Genomic DNA, 20,038 nt, shown 5'->3' with positions numbered 1-20,038 from the left:
GGCCTGACTTTTGTGTATCAATCATTCCCCGTTTCCTATTTAAATATTTAAAGGATACATCATTTTAGATATATTTACATTTTTTTACGTTACTGTTTACTATTTTATTTATTGAGTGGTAATTTTTAGTGGCCTTTTGATAATAATTATTGTGTAAAGAAAAAAAAAAACATATTGATTGGGCATCCCTTTTTTAGAGGTAGTATGATTGCAATTAAATAGGGTGCTAGCACCTTCTGTATATAATGATGTCTGGATACTTTTTACTTCAATTTTATTTCTTCCCCGGTTTATTTTCATGTATCTAATACATTTGATTGTTTCCCCTATTAGGATCGCTTTTAAGCTAACATACTTGAATCACTGTTCTGATATTAGTACAATAAACGGTATGTAAGTGATTCATGTTTTAATCCTCGGCATCCCTTATAACATTAGGATGAGCAGACTGAATAAAAACTGATATTATGTGAGGCTGGTGATTTGGGATACCAGCTGTCATTAATAACAGCAAAACTGTTCATTACCCACCCGACTCCACCCCTGATGAAGTCACATGGGCTTTGATGCAGCTAGTTGGGAAGGAGTTGGGTTCATCACTTCCGGGTTTTTCGGCCGATCCCGGAAGTTCATGTTTCTGATGCTGTTGTAATCAATTTTAAATGTAAGTTACTACATTTTTTTATATAATACATTTTAATTGGAATACTACACAATGAGGATTTGCTTTCTTGTATAACCATATCACTCACTGGAGGAGAGGAGAGTGGATAGTGGGAGAGAGTAAGACCGACTCATAAACCTTCGCATTGCCGATTAGAAGAAAGGATATGATATAGCCACCCATGGAGAGAAATTGCTTACACCCTAAATGCTCTTAGACCTTCTGGTCTAGGAAATGAGGTGAGCTACTAGCACGCACAGTAAGGATTGAGGTGCAAGGGAGAGTGATCACATCACTGAGGAATTTGATGACATTTGCACAACGGATATCATTGGACACACTGATTTTGTTCTGTAATGGAAACTATTATATGAAAATCAAGTCATCAAATTGTATTGTTTTTCTCACTTTATCACTGCATTAATTGATGTTTAACCTATTTTTGCTTATTTGCACAATTTTGCATTATTTGCAGCACTGGCGTTTTTGGTTACAATACCCAGTAGGGTACTATTTTAATGCTGGATTGTAATAAGACTAAATAATTGTATTTTTATTTGCGTTTTTTTGCACATCTTGATAAGAAGTTCATCGCAGGACTGGCACTTTGAGTACAAAATCAGTAGCTCAAATATTATTGTTCACATTATTCAATATCCACCTTGAGAGATCAGACACATGTAATATTACTGTTTTTATTTTAGTTTATGAAGCATAGCGCCACTTCATATTTGTATTTTTGATGTGGGGACACATTGTTAAGCTGCTTCCTATTTCCTAAAATAATTGGTAGCACATAGTATTCTATATCTACATAAGATTTGATGGGTCCCTCCACCGATTTATTTGTTTAGTTGGTGAATTGGTGCAGGGGTGCACTGGATATCGTCACTGCTATTGTACTATTACTGGGTGTCTAGTGCATCCCTGTACCTTTTAAGGAGGGGTGGGCCTCCTCCAGGCATACCTGCTCTTAACCTATTCATTATTATATATGTGCTCCAACTTTGGAGACTCTCAAATTATAGAGTTAGGACTGCAGTACACTGAGGTGCCATGATGTGGCTGCTACAGCTTAGGCATATATTTGCAAAAACGTGTGCAAACAAAACCCCTTGTAATGTGAACTATTAGTCAATTCGGTTTGTTGCAGGCTGGCTGGTAAGTGAGCTGGGAATTTCTGTTTTTTGACATATGTTGTCCTTCCATGTGCTGAAGAGACCAGGTATAGGTTAGGGTGGTTGCCATTTGGAAAGATCTTTTTACCTTTACAGACTCTTGGGGACTGGAGATCAAAATCTAAAGTTTCCAGGGGAACTCTATATCTCCCCCTTTGAATGTTCATAATGTGAAAAGAAGTTTACAGTTGATAACAACATGCAGGAGAAGCAGCTGAACGATGCACATTAGAATTTAAAACATGAGAAAAAAGCAGGGGGGGGGGGGGGGGGGAGGGAGGGAACGACTTATACCATCAAACATCTCCACCATATAGGAAAGGGACAACATCTTTTTTTCTTCTACCTGGGGAGAGGAAAGAGGCATGGTTGGTGATTAATATTGTAGTGGTATAATACTATATTATTGTGGAACTCAAGCCACAGTTTTAACGGTTTCGCAAAAGAAAGGTCAAGTTAGAGGTGATCAATAGACGTTATTAAATGTTGCTAGTGCAATAGCAGCATAAGCTACATTCAATGTATAGTAAACATACACAGGTGCCTGCTCCCCTGTGATATAACCCATTGTTTCTCAACCTTTTTTCCAGTCAAGGCCCCCCTTTAAAACTATGTACAATCTCAAGGCGCCCCATTCTAAAATGTTCAAAAACTAAACTAGCAGTTCTTCATAATGCAGCAAAATCCACAAATGTAGGACACCCAACTTTAAAGGTGATTCCTTTCTTCCAAAGCAAATACATCTTTGCACATTGTTACTGACTACTATTCCAGTGTTTCTCTTCTCTCTCAATTTCTCTCCCTTATTCAGCTAATTTAAAATTTATAATGATTAGGCATTTCAAAGTGGACTTGTTGACCAGAACAGAGACTGACCAGACCAGGTTGACCTTTACATATCAAAGGGGCAGGTAATGACCCTGTGCTATGTTAATTTTAATAAAAGACCACCTCAGCCTTTGAGAGTCAACCTAATTAGTAGTCAAAGAATGCAAATTAGGAAATTTCCTGAAGGGTTTTATGAAAGACCACCTCCGCCTTTGAGAGCCAACCTAATTAGTAGTCAAAGAATGCAAATTAGGACATTTCCTGAAGGGTTTTATGAAAGACCACCTCAGCCTTTGAGAGCCAACCTAATTAATAGTCAAAGAATGCAAATTAGGAAATTTCCTGAAGAGTTTTATGAAAGACCACCTCAGCCTTTGAGAGCCAACCTAATTAGTAGTCAAAGAATGCAAATTAGGAAATTTCCTGATGCAAATTAGGACATTTCCTGAAGGGTTTTATGACTGCAGTTTTCCATAGCCAGAGGGGGCATTATCCACCCAGAAAGACAAAAGCAGATCAAAGGCCTAATAAAACTGGCCAATCAAATTGCTTATACTCATCCTCAATGAGGAAAAAAAGGTTAAAATGGGTTGTTTTGGCTAAGTTATGACAGGAGAAGCTGGGTTCTCTGAAGGTGAAAGAAATGTCCTGTCATCCATCTTGTATGTACCTTGTATGCATCTCTCTGGAAGAACTGGGTCGTTGCAAGAATAACTCGCATTATAGTAATAATTAATTAATACTACCACTAATACGAAAATATCACTACAATATGCATCTACTTACTGACAATATATGCCTTAAACAATTTTTAATACATTTACAATGGATTCATTTAATACACCAAAGGCTGTATGTGTAAAAAACATTTTGTCCCCATCTAGTGGTGGTAACTGGTATTACTTTAAAATAAATGCCATTGCAGGTACTACATGTTTAAAAGAACTTCTTAACCACTTACCGCAAAGTGACGTAGGGCTACGTCGGCAAACTTTGCGGTGTTATACCGGGGTGATGCCTCTAGCTAGAGGCACCATCCCGGTACCATGGTTTACAGCCGACGGTCGGCTTTCCGTCGGTAATGACCAATGTGGCTCGGGAGCCGCTCGATCGTTACCCGGGTGAGCGGGAGGGGACCCCCCCCCCTCCCGCCGCCTTCCGCGTCTTTGCTCGGGGCTCCCGTCCGCCCCCTACCGGCTTCCGAGCTGCGTCATTGGACAGGCTGACGTGGTGGCCGGATGACGTGTGCTGGCGTGACCAGAACACACGCCGCAGCTGACGCCGATGGCGTGGGCGGCGCCATGTGCTACGGACACGGAGGACCCTGATTGGTCCATACACACGCCCAGGGGCGGAGACTACCCATGCTCTGCGCGTTGCGCCGGCGTCTTTATATGGTGGGCGCACTCATACCTGACTGCGGGCTGCCATTATACACTCTTCTACTTGATATCCAGGTAAGGCAACAAGACAGATAATGCTTGCTACTGCCCAGAGTCCGCTCACAGGACATTCTGCTTGGATCTATCACTGCTTCAGCTCTCACCTTCGTTTCTTCCCCCTCTCGTGCTCAGCGGGCAATTCTTTACTATTTGATGCCCAGGTGTTCACCTGCCTGTTTTTAATAATTGTGGCCCTACTCGTCCAGGACTTTTTTATGTGGTACGTACCTTGATATACAACATTTGTACTGTGAACAATCATACTGAAGCTATAGCTATGTTACAGTAAACACTTTGTATTTTTCGCTGTACAACTTCTATGCATATATATATGGTTGATAAACTATCATTGTCTGTTACTGATTGCTATTTTTCGTATCCGCAGTCTGAGATTTGTTCCTATCTGACCGGTGAAAAAGGCGGTTGACCGAAACGAGTCTGGTCATCCTTGGAAGTCTCAGCCATCTCCGGTCCTATAGACGTAACATATGGCCACTTGTTGTTTTAAAGTGTTGTTTATACATTGTTATTTCTCTGAATTTAACCCCTTCTATACCGCGCCATAGTAAAATGACGGCGGCAGGAGTCCTTTCTCGATCCGGGCGGACGTCATATGATGGCGGCCGGATCTCCCCGCTACTGTGCGCCCCCGGGGGCGCGCAGTGCGGCGATCGGGGTTGAGGCTCGTCCCTTGGACTGAGCCCAAACCCGATCACGGTAAACAGCCAATGAAATTGGCTGTTTACCACGTGATCGGCTGTGTCAATCACAGCCGATCACATGAGCGGCTCCAGCGTTCCCTCCTCAATGCGCGCCCCCCTCGGAGTACTTGAGTACCTGTCACCTGCCCAGCAAAGTACCCGAGTACCTGTCACCCTTCATACAGCCACCATGTCCAAGTCCAAAAAGGTTTATATACGTCCTCCGTTTAAACCTAAATACCGGTGTTATGGCAGTATATAGCTGCCATAACCCTGGTATTTTTTTAAACGGTGGACGTTGGCTTTCCGATAAGGGTGGTCCCAGTGGCGGATTTTTTTTTAATTTTTTTCTATCTTTTAGTGTACTTGGGAGATCTAAGGACTTTTTGACCCCAGATCTCACAAAAAAGAGGTCCTGTCGTGCCTTTTTCTATTACAAGGAATGTTTACATTCCTTGTAATAGAAATAAAAATTACCATTTTTTTATTTTATTTTTAAAACGGTGTAAAAATAAAAAATAATAAATAAAATAAATAGTAAAAAAAAAAAAACATTAAAGCGCCCTGTCCCCGTGAGCTCGCGCGCAGAACCGAACGCATACGGAAACCCCGCCCACATATGTAAACGGTGTTCAAACCACACATGTGAGGTATCGTCGCGATCGTTAGAGCAAGAGCAATAATTTGAGCCCTAGACCTCCTCTGTAACTCTAAGATGGCAACCTGTAGAAATGTTTAAAATTGTCGCCTATGGGGATTTCTAAGTACCAAAGTTTGTCGCCATTCCATGAGCGTGCGCAATTTTGAAGCATGACATGTTGGATATCTATTTACTCGGCGTAACATTATCTTTCACATTATGTAAAAAAATTGGGCTAACTTTACTGGTTTCTTATTTTTTTATTCAAAAAAGTGAATTTTTTCCAAATAAATTGCGTTTGGAAGACCGCTGCGCAAATACGGTGTGATAAAAAATATTGCAATAATCTCCATTTTATTCTCTAGGGTCTCTGCTAAAAAAATATATATAATGTTTGGGGGTTCTAAGTAGTTTTCTAGCAAAAACAACTGATTTTAGCTTGTAAACACCAAATGTCAAAAATAGGCCTAGGCAAGTGGCTAGGATGCATGATGGTGCTCCTTGGATGTTGGGCCCCTCTATATGGTCAGGCTGTGAAAAAGTTTCACACATGTGGTATTGCCATAATCAGGAGGAGTGGCAGAATGTATTTTGGGGTGTCATTTTTGCTGTGTACATGCTATGTGTTAGGAATATCCTATAAATTGACAACTTTGTGTAAAAAAAAAAAGTTTTTATTTTTTTCCCACATTTTCCAAAAACTTGTGGAAAAAAATGACATGTTCAAATGACCCATAATGCCTCATAGAATATATGTTGGAGTGTTTGCTTTCCAAAATTAGGGTCATTTTGTGGACTTTTCCATTGTATTGGTGCTCTAGGGCCTTCAAAAGTGTGATAGGTAGTAAGAAAGTTTTATGTGTATTTATGCTCCTAGATTGCCTGAAGGTGCTACTTGGATGTGTAGTCTCTTTTTGTGGCCATGCTGTGTAAAAGTCTCACACATGTGGTATCACCATACTCAGGAGGAGTAGTAGAATGTATTTTTGGGGGTTATTTTTGCTGTGTACATTCTATGTGTTAGAAATAGCTTATAAATTGACAACTTTGTGGGGAAAAAAATAAAAAATAAAATTTTCTTCATTTTCCCAAGAATTGTGGGAAAAAATTATGACTTCAAAAAACTCACTATGCCTCTTACTAAATACCTTGGACTGTCTACTTTACAAAAAGGGGTCATTTGGGGGGTATTTGTACTGTCCTGACATTTCAGGGCCTCAAGAAAGGAGATAGGCCGTCAGTACATCTGGTGTGATCAATTTTCAGTAATTGGTACCATAGCTTCTAGACTCAATAACTTTCACACAGACTAAATAATATACACTAATTTGGGTTAATTTTACCAGAGATATGTAGCAGTATAAATTTTGGCCCAAATGTATGAAGAAAAATTAATTTTTTGCAAAATTTTATAATAGAAACTAAAAAAAAGTGTTTTTTTTTTTTCAAAACTTTTGCCCTTTTTTGCTTATATCACGAAAAAAAAAAAAAAAACCCAGTTGTGATCAAATACCACCAAAAGAAAGCTCTATTTGTGTGAAAAAAAATGATAAAAATTTTGTTTGGTTACAGTGTAGCATGACCGAGCAATTGCCATTCAAAGTGTGAGAGTGCTGAAAGCTGAAAATTGGTCTGGGCAGGAAGGGGGTCTAACTGCTCTGTATGGAAGCGGTTAACTTTCATAACTTGTTTGTACAATAATAAATTGTTGAAATATACCTACTACTCAAGGTCTGGTTATTTCCATTAAAGTCCCATACCCCAGGGGAATTTCTGCTTTTGTTCCATTATCCAGGGATGTTGGCAATACCCAGTCTAACCACTGGCTCAGAATCCATTCTTTCTGTCACTGCATATTGGTGTCACAAGGGATGTTTACATTGCTTGTGACAGCAATAAAAGTGATCAGATTTTTTATTTTTTTTAAAAAACCTGTAATAAAGTAAAAAAAAAAATAAATAGGAAAAAAAAATTTTAGCCGCCCCCTCACCGTTAGCTCGCGCACGAAAAAAAACGTATACAGAAGTCGAGCCGCGAATGAAATCACTGTTCAAACCACACATGTGAGGTCTCGCCGTGATCGCCAGAGCGTGACCAATAATTAAAAAAAAAAAGAGCTACACTCTAACTCTCAACTGGTAACCGTTAAAAAAATTTAAAGCGTCGCCTATTGAGATTTCTATTGACCGTAGTTTGTCGCCATTCCATGGGTGTGCACAATTTTAAATCGTAACATGTTAGGTATCTATTTACTCGGCGTGAAATCATCTTTCACAATATACAAAAAAATGGGCTAACTTTACTGTTTAGTATTTTTTAAATGCAGTGAAATGTGATTTTTCGTAATTTTTCCAAAAAAATGGCGTCTTAAAGACCGCTGCGCAAATACCGTGTGACAAGAAATATTGCAATGACCGACATTTTATTCTCCAGAGTCTTTGCTAAAAATATATATATAATGTTTGGGGGTTCTAAGTAATTTTCTAGGAAAAAAATAGATTTTAACTTGTGAACAAAAAGTGTCCAAAATAGGGCTGGGGCTTAAGTGGTTAAGGGGTATATGCAATGGAATAAGGGTATTAAAAATGGCAATTTTCTATTTATACTGGGTGTGACATGTTGATACCTTTAATAACCCAATGTATTTATTATCTATTTTTAAATATTGATTATATTATTGTCCCTATCTAATGGTTATAACTGGTGCTACTTTAAAATGAACTCCCTTGCAGGTACCATATGTAAATGTATTAAAAATTGTTTTAGGCATATATTGTCAGTAAGTTGTTCGATTTACTAAAGGATAACAAAAAATAATTTTATGAAATTGACATATGTTGTTCATTGTTTGTAAGTGATGGCGCTGTTTGCTAATTTAGGGTAATATTCAAAGCCATCTACCTGCATGACTTATAGCATTTATTGCTGTACATGATGGTTACATTTATTCAAATGACAATGTCATGTATATCCACATATTTTTTAGCAAATGATTGGCGTATTAATGAAAAGGAATACATTATATGCCAATCTCCAGCAGCACACTAGTACCGGTCTTATATTCATATCCAGGTTTTATATTGCTGTATTTTATTTTTTGATCTTAATTTTTTATATATTTAGAGCATAGTGTGTCACATACATGGGCATTATATTTTGCGGCTTACAAAGCCTCGGACCCTCCCCGTTTCGACCATACAAAATAAGATGCTGCAGCACAAGACTTCCTGATGACGCTGTAAAGTGAAATGCATTGTGGTCTACGATACACCCGGAAACACTGAGAGAGAGCCAGCGATGTCACTTCTGCTTTGTCTGGAACACACGCTGACCGCTGCCACGCTACAAGGGCTGCATAGGAAATTCCAATATAGTGCAGAGGGACAAGATTTGATTGTTCCATAACCCTATACTAGCAGCTAGCGCGTTCACCGAGTGCCAAGAGGGCACTACAGATTGTAAGCAACCACGTTTTACTTTGTCATTATACATTTTTAATAAAGCAGTATTACACTATATTTGGCTTCCCACTGTCTTCTATATACACCAGCCTGAGACCCACACCCAAGGGCTCTGTTTTAAGGATTGATTCTCAAAGTGAAGGCGCCTGGTTTTTATAATAAATGGCCCTATGTAAGTAGAAATACCTGCTGCCCTTTTTATTTAAATGGTAAGAGTACCAAAAAAAATGAATATGATAACAATGAAAAATGGGCACTGGTAATAATGTGGGCGTATGGAATTGCTTGTGTGGCCGTAATGGTTGTGAAAAAAGGTTAGTGTGACTGTTTACAATTTGGATAAAATCCTGATATATATGCTGATATCGTTTATCCAATAAAGTGCAACCAGTAAATAAATATAGGTAAAAACCCAACTAATAATACCTTGTTGTGTAAAAAATGCAAATAAACTTTTGATAGTAACCAAATAATTTGTCACAAACTATGTGCAATAAAAGGGACTTTTGTGATAACTAAATAATAACAAATGGGTGACAGTTGTGATTATTAGTTGAAAAAACAAAATGGTGGTAATATCAATATAAATAATGTAAACCATATATTTAGACAATAAAATCTGTGATTCACAAAATTATTGTGCGGCAGGTGAAACAGTCTGTGAATAATAAATGCAATCTTCAAAGTGCTTTGTGCTTCAATTTGTGCTCTTGATAAAATAAGCAATTTTTGCCTCTTACCAGATGGCCTTAGGTCACCAGGACCTAAATAGCTTTTGATCCCTTTAAAGGATGGATCAGTCCTACACTGAACTCCTCCACTCCAGGAATGTGGCAGGTTTTTCAATGGGACTGAATAGGGATGTGCTCAGGATTGTTTCCCCTCCTTTCCTTAGGACCTTAGATTATGGATCTCAAGCAGGTGTATATGGGAAAAATGGTACCGTTATATTGAAATAAAATATTAAAAGTAAAAAAATGGCTGCTTACAAAATATAATGCCTGTCCTGGCACTAGGTGAAACCGCTGTGTGTATTTAGAGGGTCTGTACTGGTATGTTTCTGGTGCTCTGTTTTGATTCAGAGTCTCCACTACAGCCCTAGTAGCGTGGCAGCGGTGGCGTGCGTTCCAAGCAGGAAGGAAATTACGTTGCTGGCTCTCTCTGTATCTGGGTTTACAATGGACCACAATGCATTTCGCGTCAGTATCGCGTCATCAGGTAGTCTAATGCATCCTGGGGCTTCCCACTGTCTTCTATATACACCAGCCTGAGACCCACACCCAAGGGCTCTGTTTTAAGGAGAAGGAGGGAGAAGGAGAGTTCCCTTTACAAACCATCCAGTCCCATTGGGGTTATTAACCTTACAACTTTTGATGTGGAGGAGCTTGGTGTAGGATTGATCCATCCTGGTAAAGGGATTAAAAGCGTTCTAGGTCTGTGTGACCTGAGGCCATCTGGTAAGCAGTATTGACTACCATTATCACAAGAGCACAAGTTGGAGCACCTTAACTGAAGTAAAAAAAATTTGAGATATATTATTTGTTTGCAAGGACTACAGTCACTGTTCGCACAATTCCTTGTGAATCACCACAGATTTGCTTATATTTTATTTGCAGCACAGAGTATTTAATGCCTGCACAACATTGTATATGATTTATCACAACAGTCACATATTGTGTATTATTCACCACAATTGTCACATATTGCATTAATATTGTGATTGATTGTTCATCGTTGTTTATTATTTATGGGTTTACATTAATTGGGTCACTGTATTACAGTATATATGTTCTACATGAATGATACAGATACCTACCATTGATTTCATATTTTTTCACTTATTTTGCATTTTGAGGATATTGATGTGTGTCCAATACATACTACTAACATTAATATAAGTGTGTTCACTTGATAACATACACTTTACAGAATATTTCCCAAAATATAAAAATGCCTATTTACACCAGCGCCCACTTCATCTTCCTATATATTCCACCGGTGCCGATCACCGCTGCTACCAGCCTGTGCCTGTCCGCTATCTTCAGTACCAGCCTGCTCCAGTCTCCTGCTCACTGGTGTCCATCCAGCATTCCTGCTCTGCTATGGTCTGCTTGATCCTGAGAGTCTGTCCAGCCTAGCAAGACCAATAGGCACTCGTGCCACTCTGTACCACTGCACTATACATCTGCTTTATCAGGGGCCCCGAGTCAGAGGTGTAAGAGAGGCTTCCCTTATTATATCAGGCTTTTCCACCAGGTACGTGAAACAGCTCTTGAGGGAATCTATTTCACATTTTTACAGCTCTTACTGTGAAGTAGCCTTTCTGAATGACTCCACACCAAGGTTACTATATAGACCACTCATGTATTTATACATGTTGATCATATCTCTCCTCAATTTCCCCTTCTCAGAAGCAAATAGCGGAGCTCCTCCATACCTCTTTTATCAGTTTGGTTGCCCTTATCTGCACTTTCTCCAGTTCCCCAATATCCTTTTTGTGAAAGTGCATTGAGGTCGGCTTGTAAATTGGAGACATCCTGTAAAGACATAATTCCACTGCATAGCTTGGTGTCATCTGCAAAAACTATTCAGAGTAAGAATCATTAACTCCTACTCTCTGAATACGGTCTTTTAGCCAGTTTTCAATATATTTACAAACTGATTTTTCCAAGCCTGTAGACTTTACCTTAAACATTAGCCTTGTGTGGGGAAAGATGTAAAATGCTTTTGCAAAATCAAAATGCACTATATGCACAGCCACTACTTTGTCTACATTTTTTTTATTCAAGTTTTATTGATATTTGGCATAGAAATATAAACAATAACAGTTATACATTATGTAAGTTAACCATGTATAAGGCATGAAGCGGATAACCAGGTAAACATTTGAAGTCAAGTCCTAATCTTGTTGTTATGTAGAGGTTAAGTGCCGGTTCACATATGTGCGGCGATCGCATGTAATGTCGGAGCGCACTGCTCCTTCATTACATGCGATCGGCTGTGCGGTACGAGTTCAGCCATACACTTTGTATGGCTAAATTCGCACTGCACCCGCAGCAAAGACGCACAGGACCCTTTTTTGCAGCCGCATCAGGATCGGATCGCACAGTGGTTCAAACTTGTGCGATCCGATCCTGTGCGAACTGTAAAGATCGCACTGCGATATGCGATCAAACTGGGGGTGTCGTTAAGATTTCATTGACACCCCCAGCGTATCGCATATGGCAGTGTGAACTGCCAGGGGTGCGTTTGCAGTGCGAGAACAGGCTGTGAATTCGCAGCCTTCCCGCATCGCATAAGTGTGAAACTTAGGGAATCCATGAAAAAACGATGTTGAGTGGCTATTATTTACCACAAATAAGGAAATGCCGATGAACTGAGTGTGGAGGGGGGGGGGGGGGTGTGGATTCCTTCAATATTCTAAGTTTAGTCTATGTATAGATATTAAGTAATTTAGATTAGATATCTACGTTTTGTTGAGCCGTGTAGGGCTCCCCTCCCAGTGGGGCACCCCAATGGGAGCAATCTGTGCTCGACCATGATAGGTGGCCCTGTCGGCTACCAGTGTGAGTTTTTGTAGGTTTTCTTTATTTTTTTGAAAGGTGTTTATTTAAAATTTTTTTGCATAACAGTAACAAAAAGAAAACACAAGGGCAACATTGCCCATAAAACAAGTGTAAGGCTACATTCACACCTGAGCGTAGCGTTTTTCGCGCGTTTTTTACCGCGATTTTACCGCGATTTTTGCGGCGTTTTTTACCGCGATTTTACCGCGATTTTTACCGCGATTTTTGTGCAGGTGTTTTTAGATTGAATAGAGATCAATGGAAAACGCCTGTAATCTGCCCAAAAAGAAGCTCATGTACTTTTTTGAGCGTTGGGCGTTTTGTATACAGCGTCAAAACGCTCAGATGTGAACAGGGGCCATTGAAATGAATAGGATTTGTCTTGTTGGGCGTTTTGAGAGCTGATCCTAGAGCAGAAAAACGCCCCAAAAACGCCCCAAAACGCCTAGATGTGAACGGAGCCTAAGGCAAGCATGTAAATTACACAAGGGTATCAGAAGACATCTTAACCTAACACCACAGAAGGGGGGGGAAGGGGGGGGGAATAGAGAGGGGCCTAACGGCCCAAAACAAGGGGGGGAAGGGGAAGAAATGGGATGCGTACCACAAAGAGCCAGGAGGGCCAAGCAACTGCGAGGCTATACTCCCAACCGGTTGTCACATAGATGGGGGGGGGGGGGGAAGGAGAAAGGAACATACCAACAAGACTTACCATACCATACACACCCACACATCCACAATCACACACCATCCCCTACCTCCAGGTACCCACCCCCCAAGATAAGGGGGGGGGTATAGAACAAACAACTCATGTAATAAAACAAATATAAACCGCATAACTTCCGGGGCTACTCAGACTCAGTCGAGAGATAAGCTGGAGGGCAAAGGGGCATCTGCCCAATACGAGTCTTCCACATCAAGCCAGGGCTGCCAGACATTAGTGAACTTTTTAGGACACCCTCTACTCTTATAAATTAGCTTATAAAGCGGAACATCACTGCGCACCAAAATATAGAACTCCTGTATGGTAGGCGGCTCAGCCCTCCTCCAATGTAACAAAACAAGTTTCCTGGCATAGAACAGTAAGATGCGGAGCAGGATCCTAGGACGTACACGATGTACAATGTCATTCAACACACCCAGCAGGCCTACCTCAGGAGTAAGAGGGACCGACAGGTGCAGTTTATTAGTAAAAAAGGCAAAAATAGATGTCCAGTAACCTTTAACATGGGGACAGGACCAGAACATGTGGAGCAAGTCCGCAGCAGGACAGCCGCACCTGGGGCAAGCGGCTCCCGGGGCTACCCCCATACGGACCAACTTCTGGGGTGTATAATGCAGATGATGGATAAATTTAAACTGTATTAACCTATTATTCGAACTAATAAGATCCTGAAAACAAACCTCCGTGGCCTCCTCCCATGTCTCCTCTGTCAGGTCGGGCAAGAGCGCGACCCACCGGCCCATGACCGTTTTAAACGGGTCAGCACCCGCCGCCTGCAGCCTCATATAAAACGTAGTGACCATTTTATTAATCCCTTCAATAGACAATAACAGCTCCATCGGGGATTCCCCGAGCTCCAGGGTCAGTCCCGCAAACTGTGCACGGGCGGCGTGGCGTAATAACAGGTATTTAAAGAAAAAACGGTTGCACACACCATGGTGGGCCTTCAGGTCATCAAAGGAAACAAAATGAGACGACCGAAAGACGTGAGAGACATGGGTCACCCCAAGTCCAGACCACCAGCCCGAATCCGGATGACCATAGAGCTCGGGGAAGTTGTGATTATCCCATAATGGGGCATTGGGAGACACAGCAGGCGTCTCCACTAACAACTTATTACCAGCATGCCAGGCCAACCACCCTCCCTCCATAGGAGAGTTACGGGAGCAGCGTCTAGGGACAGATCTGTGCAGGGCATCCGTAGCCTGTGCCCGCGAGCCATGCATGGCCAATACGAGAATGGTGGAGGAGTTACCCGGAGAATCGCCGAGGCCATCATACAAGTACGTAAGCTGGGACGCAAGGAAGTATTTATAAAGGTCTGGACACGCCAGGCCCCCCTGGAATTTGGAGGCCTGGAGAGAGGACCTGGCTATGCGAGGGCGGGAGCCCTGCCAAAAAAAGGAGGTAAGGGCAGAGTCAATTTTGTTGAACAACCGCCTAGGTAGAAAAACTGGGGAAGCCCGAAAAACATAAAGGAATTTAGGTAAGTAAATCATCTTAAAAATGTTAATCCTGCCAATGAGATTCAGTGGCAGGGAAGACCAGGTACGCAACCGAACCTCCATGTGGGCGATAATAGGCTGTACATTTAAAGAGCTATAGACCTGGAGATCCGTGTGTACCTGTATTCCTAAGTATTTAAACGCTGTAGAGAGGGAAACGCCAAAACGCTGCAAAAAACTATAATCCGCGGGTGGGCCAAGCGGAAAAGCCACCGATTTATCCCATCCCACTCTAAGGCCGGACACCCCGCCGAACTCCTCCACCACTCCCCGCAAGGCTTCAAAGGAGGACTCGGTGCCATCCAGATATATGAGGGCATCATCCGCGTACAGCGAAATTTTCTCCTCCAGGCCACCACAAAGGATACCACCCACCGTCACCGTCTGTCGCACCGCCAGAGCCAACGGCTCAATGGCAAGGGCAAACAGTAGCGGCGACAGAGGGCAGCCCTGCCTAGTACCACGGTGGAGGGAAAAGGTCGCAGACACATCCTTATTCGTACAAATTCTGGCTAGCGGCCGTGAGTAGAGCAGACGCACCCATCTGATGAACTGGAGGCCAAACCCCATTTTCGACATAACCTGCCAAAGGAAGTCCCATCTCACAGTATCAAAGGCCTTCCGAATATCGAGAGACAACACCAGGCCACTCCTCGCCTCCTTAGTTGCAGTGTATTGGTGTATATGGAGCCTGCGAATATTATCATACGTGCTCTTCACAGGCATGAACCCATTCTGATCGGGATGGATAAGGGTAGTTATAGCTTTAGCGAGGCGGGTAGCCAAAAGTTTTGCAAGAATCTTCACATCACTGTTAAGCAGCGAAATGGGTCGATATGAGTCACACAGTAAGCCGTCCTTGTCCGGTTTGGGCAGTACCACGATGAGTGCCTCCCGCATAGATGCCGGGAGTTCACCCTCATCCAGGGCCACCTTATAAAGGTCCCGCAATCTACTGGCAAGATCCCCGGGGTACTCCTGGTACCATTCCGCGGGCAAGCCATCGAGTCCTGGTGTCTTATTAGATGGCAGGGAGCCAATAGCCGTCTCGATCTCCTTAGTTGTCAAAGGAGCATCTAACATCAGCCTGTGGGCATCGGACAACACCGGAAAGACCAACGAGTCCAAAAACCCCACAAGCTTGGTCTCGTCAACCGCCCCCCGCTCCGAATATAAATCAGAGTAAAAGGAGCGGAATGTCTCATTAATTCGCAGTGGGTCCGCCACTACCGAACCATCAGTCGTTCTAATCTGGGCAATCGATCGGTCCACGTAATCCGCCCGGGAGAGAAAGGCCAGAAGTTTACCATTCTTCCCACTATGTTCATGCAGTCTAGCAGCAAGATACAGTTGCTGTTTACGAGTCATGTCAATCAAGTGTAGTTTAAGGGCCGTATGAGCCCCAACCAGGGCATCCCGGAGCACCGGAGTAGGGTCGGCAGCGTAACGAGCACGCGCAGTAGCCAGGGAGCCTTCCAGCTCACGCAAAGCAGCCCGGCTGGAACAGCGATGGGCCGCGATGCGGGAGATGTAGGCGCCCCGAGTAGAGGCCTTAAAGGCATCCCAGCGGGACCCCACGGTAGAGGAGTGAGCATTAAATTCCCAGTAGGAATTCATATCCTGGAGGACCAGGTCCCGCAGTTCAGGCGCAGAGACCCATAAAGGGCTGAGCCTCCACGTCCGAAAAGCGACCCTGTGGCCCAGCATCAATTCAACCGTAAGTATAGAATGGTCCGAAAGCGTCTGAGCAACGTAGTCCACAGAGTGAACCAAAGGTGTCATGTCAGAGGAAGTCAGGGCATAGTCAAGCCTGGAAAGAGCATTGTACGTTCTAGATTGGCAAGAATAAACCTTCGCCACCGGGTGGCGCAGGCGCCAGACATCAACATAGTTACACGAGGCACACCACTGACTGAACAGCCTAGTCTCATGTTGGAGGGGCCGCAAGCGGTCCAGGATAGGGTCCAGGACCGAATTAAAGTCCCCCAACAGGAGAGTAGGAACACAGGGAAATTCAGCCAACCCCACACTCAGGTCCGAGAAGAAGGCAGCCGTAACAGGAGGAGACACGTACACCACCACCAGGAGGAGCTGTACCGCATGTATTCGGCAATGTAAAAATATGTAGCGGCCAAACGGGTCCGTGAGCACCCTGGAACACACGAAGGGCAACCCCTTACGGATCAGTATGGAGACCCCCCTAGCGTAATTAGAGTAAGTGGAGTGGTAGGAACTAGAGACCCAATATTTGTGTAGCGCACGGGTGCGAGAGCCAGTCAGGTGCGTCTCCTGCAAACACAGTACATGCGGCTTATGGCTCTTCAGGAAATCAAACAACATGGCCCTCTTAAATTTTGAGTTCAGACCCCTCACATTCCAGGAGACACACGTGACCCGTGACATAGATAAATCATCAAATAAGCAATGAAGGGCTGTAAAACCCAACAAACCAAATCCCCAGGTACTGCAGCGTGATCCCGGAGGCAGAGGAAGGCCACTGAAAAACAGTCACACACATACACCTCATACACACAAACACACACCCAACCAAACAGAAAAGACATAAGACAAGAGGGGGGACAGGGCTCACAAAAAGAACAGCCCCAGCCCCCCAGCACACAAACAATCAGGGAGAAAAAAAAGGAGGGGGGAAAAAACAAAATAACCCCTCAGAATCCCCTGCCCGGACGCCCAAAAGAAAAGGAACAAAAAAAACCAAACTAGGCGTGGGCTTTATCCCAAAAACTTGTACTGGAAGCGAGAGAACGTGGCCAGCCAGGGTCAGTCGGCTAAGACCAACCTGGGCAGTGTCCCCAGCATGTAACCAAAGGAAAGTACACAACCGTAGTGTTCAACAAGTCAAGGGGAAAAAAAAGAAAAATGTAGAACAAGGGGAAATCAAAAACAAGGCAGCCCCTAGCTCTAGGAGGGGGAGCTCCCCTCACCAGAAGGGCTGGAAGGCATCCTAACACTCCCAAAAAAAGAGTCCAAGTGGTCCTGGGCGGGAGACGGCCATCACCAAACTGAACCAAAACAGCATCCGAGAAGACAGATCAGGTATCAGGGGCTCGGTGTCCAGACCCCCGGTCTTGGCGAGGCAGGGACTCCAACCAGGAAACAACAGCAGCAGGAGACTGGAAAAAATGCGCTTTATCTTGATAGGTGACTCGAAGGGTAGCAGGGAACATCATGGAGTATTGCATAGCCCTTTCCCGGAGCATCTGCTTGGCTTGTTGATACTTAGCCCGCAGAGTGCGGACCCCAGGAGAGTAATCCGGGTAAAGAGAGACCACCGCATTGTTAATCTTCAGGTTCCCTTTAATCCTGGCAGAACGAAGGACAGAGTCCCTGTCCCTGTAGTTCAAGAAGCGAATTATCACTGTGCGGGGGGGGGGGCTGCCCACAGGGAGAGGCCTACCTGGTACCCTGTGAGCCCGCTCAATCACAAAGCATGCGGACAGGGAATTTTGGCCAAATTCCTCCTGGAACCAGCTTTCCAGGAAGGACACAGGGTCAGACCCCTCAACCCGCTCTGGCAGCCCCACCAGCCGTACGTTATTACGGCGTAAACGGTTTTCCAAATCGTCCATCTTGTCCTCCACACTTTTAAGCCTCTTCCCGCACTGTCTCAAATCAGGGACCAGGGGGTGTACAGTGTCCTCCAAGTCACTAATGCGACGTTCCGTTTCAGTAACCCGGTCCCGGACCTTGCTCATGTCCTGGCGCATGATAGTAATGTCCAGCTTGAGCTCTGCCACCTTCCCCATAAGATCGGAATGATTTACCTTGAGGGCCTGCAGAACGTCCTTCAGGGTGGGTTCCTGCACCGGATCGTCATCCATCCCATCCGCGCTGGGGGACGTCTGGGAGAGAAGCTCCGGAGGAGCCGAGGCACCCGGTGAATGCGGTGGAGAGGCTCCGGATGCCTCCCCAAACAGATCCGGAGTGGAGGCCGGGGAAGGCAGAGGCATGGTGGAGCGGCGGCCATCTTGGCAGGACCGGGTGGTAACGCTCATCCTGGCCGGAGGCTGCTTTTTCCTCTTGCCCATCCACCGAAATGGCAACCGGAGGCACCCAGAACACTGCACCGAACTCCCGCAGCAAGAAAAAACGAAAAAGGAGCGTAGGATTCCAAGGATGGAGCAGGATTACAGCGAGGAGAGCTCAGAGCCGCCAAAAGCACGTCCGCTCACATGTCCCGCTAGCCACGCCCCTCTTTTGTAGGTTTTCTTAGTGGACCAGTAGGCAGAAGTGGGAGTATTCTGTATTTACCTCTTAGCTATTTATGAGTAATCTGAGGCTAATGATACTTGAGGGCAGCACTGATTAAGTCGTAGGTGCTGAGGTGTCCAGAGATGGGAAAGGGAAGGGGAGAGGAGGATGCAAAGAAACAAAAAAAAAAAGGGGGGGTGTAGGGGGCCTCCACTCTCTTCCGTCTTGTGTCAGGGTTTTGATTCATCTTTTGAGTTGGTTATATTCTTCTGTTGTTGTGCCAGCAAACCCAGATTTTATTGTATTTTTGTGGGGTGTCTTTGGATTGGTGAATGAGTTCCTCCATTCCCGCAGTTGTCTTTATGCTGAGGAGCCATTCTCTCATGGACGGGGGTCGGGGTCCACCAGTGACAAGATATGCATAGTTTCGCTGCGTTTATCATATGCATGGCTAGGGATTTGAAGTATAGTTTTCTAGGAGTGTTGGAGTGGTGTAGGAGAAGTTGTGCAGGGGTAAAGTCCAGAGGGATAATTGAGATCTGGTGCGTAATGCGGTGGACTTCTTCCCAAAAGGGTTGAATCCGTGGACAAGACCACCATATGTGTAGGAATGACACGTCAATGTCATCACATCTCCAACAGTTGGGGAAAGAGTTGGGACAGATTCTGTGGAGTCTATTAGGGATCAGGTACCATCTTAAAGTGTTTTATAGTACTTTGTCTACATTTTTGCTTACCTCCTCGTAAAAAGAAAGCAGATTTGTTTGGCAACTTCTATTTTTCATGAATCCATACTGTCTATCGCTTAAAATATATTTTTTTTCTAACAAAAAATCATCTATCTGGTCTTATTAAAGTGGTACAAAATCTTTTTTTTCTGTATTAAAATAACAAACATATTACACTCACGTGCTCTGTGCAATACTTTTGCACAGAGCAGCCCCGATCCTCTTCTTCTGGGGTACCAGTGGGTGCACCAGGCCCCTCCTCTATGCCAGATGCCCCCGCGGGGCACCTGTTCATGCTTGTTTCTGAGTCCCACTTCTGAGTCCATTGGTCTATAGTTACTAAGTAAGGACTTAACCCTTTTTAAATATAGGCCCCCACACTGGCCTTA

This window comes from Pelophylax lessonae (assembly GCF_965119305.1).
Source record: "Pelophylax lessonae genome assembly, chromosome: 2".
Classification (NCBI taxonomy): domain Eukaryota; kingdom Metazoa; phylum Chordata; class Amphibia; order Anura; family Ranidae; genus Pelophylax; species Pelophylax lessonae.
The sequence above is the reverse complement of the archived record's forward strand: the minus strand, read 5'-3'. Positions refer to the sequence as shown.